Source organism: Physeter macrocephalus, chromosome 6, assembly GCF_002837175.3.
Source record: "Physeter macrocephalus isolate SW-GA chromosome 6, ASM283717v5, whole genome shotgun sequence".
Classification (NCBI taxonomy): domain Eukaryota; kingdom Metazoa; phylum Chordata; class Mammalia; order Artiodactyla; family Physeteridae; genus Physeter; species Physeter macrocephalus.
The window spans coordinates 60,098,339-60,107,920 of record NC_041219.1 but is presented as its reverse complement, the minus strand read 5'-3'; the positions used below and the strand labels follow the sequence as shown (position 1 = coordinate 60,107,920).

At 39.0% G+C, this 9,582-nt stretch overlaps 1 protein-coding gene across 1 annotated transcript in view; it reads right to left on the bottom strand.

The window, feature by feature from the left end:
* Positions 1-9,582, bottom strand: part of GABARAPL1 (GABA type A receptor associated protein like 1) — a 60,681-nt gene that overhangs the window by 884 nt on the left and 50,215 nt on the right. The window lies entirely within an intron of this gene.

Genomic DNA, 9,582 nt, shown 5'->3' with positions numbered 1-9,582 from the left:
GCTGGTCACAAAGCACCGAGCTGATCTCCCTGTGCTATGTGGCTGCTTCCCACTAGCTATCTGTTTTACCTCTGGTAGTGTGTATATGTCCATGACACTGTCTCACTTCATGCCGCCTCTGTATACATTTAATTTTGCTTATTAGTTTTCAACGGGTCTTTTCTACGTCTGTTTTTGTAATTTTGGACTATGGCCACCAGATGGCGTCATCACACAAATCAAGCTCTGAAATTAAGGTTGTTAAATTTGAAAATGTCTTGCTCATAAGAATAAAGTAATAAATATATTCTTATAAGCTGCTATTAGGAATGTTAGTAGACCATTACTGCAAATAACTTTAGCAAAATATATCTGTAGTTTTAAAAATGGTGGTACTCTTTGAGCTAATGATTCTACTTTATAGATCTACCTTCAAGAAATAATACATGTGAACAAGATGCTACACAGTTAGATTTTTACCTCAGCATTATTTGACTTGCCAAATATTAGCGAAAATCTTGTATCCAACAATAGGAGAAGGGTTAAATATATATAATATTACCATACAATTGAAAAATACGAAAATTTAAAAATTATTCTTATGACGTATTCAATGATATAAGAAATGCTTCTTATATGCTTCTTTCAATGTTAATTGAAAAAATTGGATTGTAAAATAATGTGTAATTCCTCCTATGCACAAAATATACATAGAAAATATGGAAAGGAAACATACTGGCATAATTTTATAAGGAGATTTTTAAGGATTTTTTCTTCATATTTTCCTTGCCCCAATTTTCATCAATGACTAGCTGGAAATAACATCATATATATTTTTAGTAAGCAGAAATCAAGCGTGAGAACAGCAAAGCAAGGGAATAAAACCTTTTTGTGCTTATCATCATTAAAAATTCTCAGCCCTCTACTATGTTAAACCATAAAAATATCCATTTATTTAATAGTTATCTAGTGTTTTTTATATGCCAGACATCTCAGTGGGTGATGGTTACACGAGGATAAATAAGACACATTTACTGTCTTTACTGAACATATGGTCAACTTGAAGAGAGAGATATATAAGCAGATATTTTGTAAGGTAATATGACAGATGCAATGATAAAGACTAATAACGGCATGATACGTTTACTTTATCCCATTTGATAGTCTCAATTCTCTTTGGTTTTTTTTTGTTTTGTTTTGTTTTCGGGTTTTTTTGGCCTCATCGCACGAGGCTTGTGGGATCCTAGTTCCTAGAACAGGGATGGATTGAACCCGGGCCCTCGGCAGTGAAAGCGTGGAGTCCTATCCACTGGACCGCTAGGGAATTCCCGTAATTCTTCCACTTTGAACTCTCCAATATTTGATTTGTGACTGTGATTTACTGAACATTGTACATATTTTTCATTGTTTAAGAATTTCCAAGAGCAAACGTGATACATGAGTAAATAATATTTGCATTATTTATCCAGTGGTTACAAGTATCATTCTGTTAGAAAAGATATTATCTACCTGTGAGAAATGGATTGTCCCTGCTGTTATTAAGGTAGATTATGGTGTAGAACGCTATGAAAAAATCTTGGTTGCTTGAGGTTACCAACATTTGGACTGTGAGGCCGAAATGAGTTTTACTAACAGATTTCCACAAGATTTTACCTCTTCTCTGGAACTCAGTGTTTTAGCACAACAGAGTGCATGTGTGAAGAAGGAAAACACGTGGGAAGCTCTTTCTGGAGAGGTGTTACTCTTCAAAAAACTGCCTTTTGGGAAGTTTTTCCTCTCTCTAGAAGCAGGGGATTGAATTAGTATGGACAAGCACTGGGGCTTGAAGTGTGCTGAGCCCCATAGCCCGTTAAGGTATTGCTGGACTGCAGACCTAAGGGTGTGTTAGGGAGATTATGGGATCTTTCTTCCCAAGAATAACAGAAGGTCTGGTCCATGGCCCTCTGCTTGCTAAACATTTAAGATACAGTCCTGACGAAGGAGACGTTGAACAATCATTTTGAAGGCAGAAAGGTGAATGGAAATTCTTTCAACAAGGTAATCAGATTGCATATCTTTCCTTATGTTGACTGAAAAAAAAAAAGCACAACGGGAGAGTTGTGACTTAAGTTTTATTTGGGGGCCAAATGAGGACTATAGCCCGGGAGACAGCCCCTCGGGTAACTGGGAGGAACTGCTCCAAAGAGGTGGCAGTTGGCGGGGGGAGGTCAGTATACATATATTAGAGAAGGGGGCACGTGCAGTCAAGCACACATTTTGGCAGAGGGTTACTGCTAGTCACCTAGCAGTAACCCTCTGCCAAACCCTCCCCAAAACGAGGAGCAGATGCCGCCGTGAATGTTTTTAGTGCTTTTCTGGATATCAGAAGACGCAAGAAATTGGGCTCATAAACTCTCCTCCTGAAAATATCTAACTATCTGAAGGCCTGTTCTGCCAGCTTTTCCCAGAGTACAGAGACCCTCATTCCTGATCTCCACCTTGAACCCCTTTTAGGGTGTGTTGAAGGTGAGGACTGCAGTGGCTAGTGACTTCATCCTTGTAGAACCAGACGGCGAGCGACAATTTTTAGTTGGCGCTGATTTAGGCTGCAGTGGTGCTGGAGCTTAGTGGCTCTCTCCTTACCCCACACTGTTCTCCGGAAAACTCCCAATCTACCTAATTTTGGACTCTTGAACTACTTCCTCTCTCTTCATTCATTTCCTGATATCATTATGAGATCATACTGGCCATCTGGAGGCAAAAATCTAGCCTGCCTCGGTTTTGTCCCCATCTATCATAATTAAATTTTGTGCATGATAGCCCTCGAATGTAAAAAACACAATGATTTTGTGGAAAGTCCAGTATTTTTTTTTTTTTGGAATTTGACAAAACATTTTCTGTTATTAACAGAAAAGTGGGATGAGAATGTACACGTAATTCACTTATTCTTTACCTGTAAAAGTAAATATAAATATACTACATAAAGTCATATATATATGCACTTATGTGAGTCACCTAACGCTCCTAAATCTGAGTTTCTTCATCAGTAAAATGAAGATAACAGTCTATGATCCAGTTTGTTGAGGAGTAGATGAAGTGACTTAACGTAGAACAGCAACAATCACCAAAACGTCCCCAAATTCGCCAAAACTGTGCTTGGCACGTGGATTTTCTAAATGTTAGTTTGCCTCACTTAGTGCAACAAAATATAGATGACGCTTTAATACAATATCAGATTTTCACGTGTATGTTTCTTACTGTGACCGTACTGGGGGAATCCATGCCCAAGGGGCCAAACTTAAAGTAAGCCAAGGATTTAAAGGTAGATCTCACATTAATAATATTTAAAAAGTTTACCTTTTGCTTTGTTCCCAGACCTTGCATGAAAGCGAGAAAAGAGAGGAAGCCCTTGACGGGGTCACCCTGCCCTCACACAGTGAAATGTACATCACCCCGAGCCCTGCAGTACAGTGAGCTCCTTGACGTTGAGACTTCCTCTGTGGTTTTAGCTCAAATACCCGAGGTACCTCTAGCTACTTTTCTTCCTCTGCTGGGCTAGATATGCTGACAACCTCTCAGGAAGTCTCCGGGTCTATTTTTATGTTTTAGTTCCATAGAGCGTTTTGCTGTGCCTTTTGTAACGGACTTTTTATTATCCTCGTGATGGTGGAGCGTTGAGTTGGCATAGACAAATAGCAGGTGATCTAAACCTCGCGTATGTGTTACTTAATTGTATTTTGTATTTTACTATTGGTTCACATACACTTTGACAAAGCAATATCCAATGATGACATTCCCCGAGCTTTAACCAACTGATAACCAGTGAAGGTAGGCCAAGAAGGGTGAGGTGCTGGCAGGAAACTAGGTGAGTATGAAAAACTGCAAACGTAAATTCACTAAGAGGAGAAGTCATTAGGATGAATCACTGACAGGTGAGTTCAGGGCGACATCTCTATCTAGGCGATGAATTGAATCTCTCTAGCACTATGCCTGCTCTTGGTTTATTACCATCAAGTGAGGGATAATGCTCTATTAGCCTGGACCTGGAGAGTACCTTTTTCGGGTATCAAAAACTGGGGTGAAAGCAAAAACATAAAGTGAATTCAGCCTGGTTTTTATTCTATAAAAACATAATGGGATGCCGCATAAATGATTCGACATATTCCCATTTTGTATCTAGGTTAAGAAAGAATTTTATCTTTAGGTACATCCTTACTTCTGAATTATTGTCAAGCTCTGGTTATTTAACTTTTTAGCTTCTCATTTTTTATTTATCCTACCCACGGGCTTAATGTGAGGAACTTATAATAGCTGTGACTCATTTGCTTGCAATGTTAGTATCAGTGGATTTCAAACTTCAGTTTGCATCAGAATCATCTGGAGAGCTTGTGAGACTACAGTATGTTGGGCCCTACCTCAGAGTTTCTGATTTGGTGATTCTGGGGTAGGGCCCAGGAATTTACATTTTTAACCGTTCTCAGGTGATGCGTGTGCTTCTGGCCCTGGGGACCATGCTTGAAGAACTTCTGCTCTTGTTTATTTTCAATTATTTCACAGTGGAAGTATTAATTATGCTTACCAGTACCCTTTGGTCAATCGGAGAATTCCTTCCTTGGAACTGCTCTCTCTGACAAGAGAAACTGCTGTATATTTCTTCGAAGTCTCCGTTAGCCTTTCCATTTCAGAGCCGTATTTTCTGGTTAAATGTTATTTCCCTGGGAGAATTTGCCCTCAGAAGGAAGGTGTATATATTTTATCTCTCATTAAGGTTCACTCCTTTCTTCTGCAGCAGAAGACCCCTTCTTCTCTTGTTCACATGGTAATCCCACTTGTAAACAAGAAATTCAGTTCAGTTCCATCTTGGTCAGGGGTCAAAATTATCCCTTTGTGATTCCAACCCCACACAAGATGTCCAAGTTTCCCACCTTCTCTTGAGCTTAAAAGTGTTCAGAACTGTTGAGATAGTAAATCGCTCAAAGAAGACAGACAGGTGGTAGGAAATGCGTGATTCAGGACAATTGGGTTATTTCTTGTTTTCTGTTCCATTAGGTTGAAAGGTTCTATTATTAGTATCCATTCCCACTTCATCTTGTCCTCTTCTTTTCCGCTTTTCCCTTTCCCAATGGCTGGGGAAAAACATCAGGCTCAATAAACACCTCCACTTCAGCCTCCTAGAGGACTTTGCAAAGTAGTGTCAGCTTTGACCCAGGCTGGGCAAGAAAGAGTACCTTTCAGGGTCAGTGAGGGTGAGGGAAAACTCAGAGAACAAGAAAACAACCAGGGTAATAGCCCTCTAACTCTGTGTTTTTATATTTGTCTATTCAATCATATATACATTAGTTCGTTCATATAGTCTTTCTTTATTCAGCAAATATTTGAGTTCTGTGTGGCGTCAGTTAACACCGTTCACCAAAGTTTCAGAAATGGAGACCTGACTGAAATAATGAGGCATTTATTTGGGGTTTGTTAGGACTGCAGCCTGGGAGACACAGGTTCAAGAAGTACTTGAATTCTGTTCTTCTGGACTACAAAATGGAGGGAGCTTATAAAGGCAAAAACTGCCAGGCCACAGTTAGTTATTGAAGTTGTTTGTCAAGAATGAGAATTGGAGCTGGCAAGATATAAGGGTACTTGTTAAACAAGGATTGGTTGGGGTCTGAAATGGTTGCATAGTTACAAGGGGGGACCTTGAGACCATAAAGTTGAAGCTGGCGGATGTTGTTGTAAATATGCTTGATGGTGCCTTTGGGTTCGACTCAGTTCAGAGAAAATACAAGTTCTCGGCGGTGCAGGGCTGTGTCTGAGACCAGATCCTCGACTGCTGCCGATTCCGTTCTTTATGCCTGAACACTGATTACTCCATTACAATTTCCATTTTTCATCAACACTAACCACCACTTTTTAAAAGAGATTAGCTCCCCTCCCCATGTTAATTTCTAATTAAATTAAAATGCTGTATATTTAACCATACATTAAATGTGTATATGCAAATAAATGTATTTAAATGTATACAATTTAAATATATGTGTCAAGTGTGTTTAACATATACGTGTCATAGGTTTTCCTTTTACTCTGTAATCAGAGATGATACAGAATTGATGAACTCTGGTATAAATGCAGTTTTATTTTATTTCGTAATCACCAAGAGTTAAGATACATTTTTTTTGTTTTAAAGTGCTACACTTTATTAAATATATTTCTGGAGTTTCTTAACAATGTTCACCAGTTATTGTATGTATTCCTCTACAGTGTCTGCTTGATAACAAATATGACACCTGAAATTAAAAAAAGTTTGTTCAACATTCTTAAATGCATGACAATATACAGTTAAAACATCTGGATGGGGCTTCCCTGGTGGTGCAGTGGTTAAGAACCTTCCTGCCAATGCAGGGGACACGGGTTCGAGCCCTGGTCCAGGAAGATCCCACATGCCACGGAGCAACTAAGCCCGCGAGCCACAACTACCGAGCCTGTGTGCCACAACTACTGAAGCCCGTGCGCCTAGAGCCTGTGCTCCGCAACAAGAGAAGCCACTGCAACGAAGAGTAGCCCCCACTCGCCACAACTAGAGAAAGCCCGTGCGCAGCAACGAAGACTCAACGCAGCCAAAAATAAATAAAATAAATAAATTTTTAAAAATCTGGATGACAATTAAAATTATTAGAAATTTATACAGTACATAAAAGTACAAGGAAGAAAAATTACGCCATTCATAATCACTTAAAGATTCTTTTAAACTCCTCTCTAGTTATTGTTTATTTCCTTGTTTAATTAAACTGAGAGTTTTAAAAAAAATCCTAGATTCTTTACAAAAAACTTAAAATTGCAGATAAATACAAAGAATAGTTTTAAAGATACAAAAATGTTATATACCACTGAGAAATAATCATTGTGAATACACAACTATGAACATATAACAGTAGGCACATGCTACATGGTTGTCAATATATAAAGAAAATGCATATTGAATTCTGTAATCATAATTTCTAGATTTGTGTGGTATCGATTATTTATTTATGTCAATTTAAGATCACCATCAGTTATTTCAGATTAATTTCCTATGTTTGATTTCCTTATTTTGATTCAATTTTTTATTATGGGAGACACAGTGACTCAGCAAAGTTGCCAGGAATTTTTTATTATTTTATAATATTTACATATATAGAGTAAAGGATGTAAGTATAACCTACAGTTCACTTAGTAGATTGCCATCATTGAAAAATCATCCAAAAAATGTAATTATTTCCACAAAGTGTTTTTTATCTTAGGAGAACAATATTATAATGCTAACTCAGATAAATTTTTTAAAATTAATTAATTTATTTATTTTGGCTGTGTTGGGTCTTCATCTCTGTGCGAGGGCTTTCTCTAGTTGTGGCAAGAGGGGGCCGCTCTTCATCGCGGTGCACGGGCCTCTCACTGTCGCGGCCTCTCTTGTTGCGGAGCACAGGCTCCAGACGCGCAGGCTCAGTAGTTGTGGCTCACGGGCCTAGTTGCTCTGTGGCCTGTGGGATCCTCCCAGACCAGGGCTCGAACCCGTGTCCCCTGCATTAGCAGGCAGATTCTCAACCACTGTGCCACCAGGGAAGCCCCCAGAAATAAATTTTTAAAGAAACTGAGCCAGCTGAATTTTAAAAAATCATCTTTCATAGCCTTTTGCTTAGAAAATAGAAGACCACAAGAAAAAGTCACTCTCACTCTGACAAGAAAAATCTAGATAATCTACAAAACTTTAACTTTATTTGAGCCCGACAGAGTAACAAAGCAGAATTGAAAAGGAATCAGGTAAAGTGAATGCCAAAGAGAGACAAGCCCCTCTGTGAGGAGATGGGACTCACAAAGAGTTTAATCTGCAGCAGAGGAGAAACAGTGGCTGCCATAAAAGTGGATAAGATGAAAACAGCTGATATTTTAACAACTCTTAAAGGATGAATGTGAGTTATCATGACAGTTTAGAATCCCTGAGAGCCCTAGACATAAGGGGAGTCCGTTCTCTTTCAACAGGTCTTTTCAACAGACTGGGGCAGAGCAGGAGAGCAAGGTGAGCCCCTTCATGATGGAGAGGCATGAAACCTCACCACTTCCCAGATCTTCTCACATGAAGCAGAAGCTTTAAGATACTAAGGGAGGGCCAGGAAACTCTCCTACTCCCAGGAACGGCTGTTTAGCAACAGTTTTCTTCCACTTTAGAAGAGGTAAGATAAACCTCTCTCTCCTGGTCTCAGAAAATAAAGTGATGTTAGGACATAGCTAAAAGCAAAATCTCTTTGTAGCTGATAAAAGGGGAGGAAACCACCATTGCTCCCACCACAAGCCTTGCACCAAGTAACAAGAGTGAGAATAGACCAAGAGAGCTTAGAATTTCTGCTGTGTCCCACACTATCATACTTGACGTAACAAGCTGTAGGAGCTTACCATGGTGGAGGGTGAGCGTTTGGAGAGAGAACCCCTTCTGGGTGCAGGTGTACAGGGTCTGCTGAAATTGTAGAGTTGAATCAAAACACTGGGAAAAACTCTTCGGCCACCAAGACCCCGCCCTAAATACTAGTAGCAGCAGCACATTGCTGAAAGAACTGGAAGGCTGCAGTGTACTGAAGATGACCTCAGAAGCAATGAAACATAAACCAGCCCAAGGCCACACACTAATAGTCTTGCAGAGTAAGAGGTATCTCTTTTTCTGGACAGACGTACTATGTTTGCCGTTCAATAAACATTTTAAGAAACACACACACACACAAAGGAAGAAGATGACCCTTTGCCAAAAGAGAAAATAATCAGCTGAAATAAACTCAGGTGTGTTCAAGATGTTGGAATTATCAGCAAGAAACATTAAAAATAACTTTTAATGTGTTAAAAAACTAGTGGAAACTTAGGAAAACATACATGAACATATGGGGAAATTTCATCAGAGAGATGGGAATTATATAAAAAAGAGTCAAATGGAAATATCAGATGGAAAAAACTATGATATCAGAAATAAATCATTCCTTCCTTGGGCTTATCAGAAAACTGGACACAAGACAGGCAAAAAAAACCCTAGTAAACTTGAAGATAGATCAACAGAAATATCCCGAACCACAAAGAATAAAAAAAGAGTGAAAACTGACAGATCATCCAAGAGCTTTGGGACAGTAATAATCGTAGATTTCCCATATGAAAGTATGCAAACCAGAAGATGATAAAGTGCCATCTTTGTAGTACTGAAAGAAAATTCCATTAATTAAAAAAAAAAAAAAAAAGAATCAACAAAAGCTTTCCTAAATAAGTGATTTAATTTTTTTTTTTCATCTGAAGCCTGAATGATACATACCATTTAACCAGCTATGGTTTGGAAAGGGAGAAGGTGAGAGGGGTAGAAGTGGGCAGACGGGACAAGGGATTGGCTCAAGCAAAGATGGTGGATTCAATGAAGTGTATGCATTAGGGTATAAAATTAGAGAAAAAAGGAGCAGAGGATAGTTAGAGTTGTAGGCAGGTGCCGAAGAAATAACTTATAAAAGAAAGTACAACTCATGGATTTTTTTTTTTTTTTTTTTTTTTTTTTTTTTGTGGTATGCGGGCCTCTCGCTGTTGTGGCCTCTCCCGTTGGGGAGCACAGGCTCCGGACATACAGGCTCAGCGGCC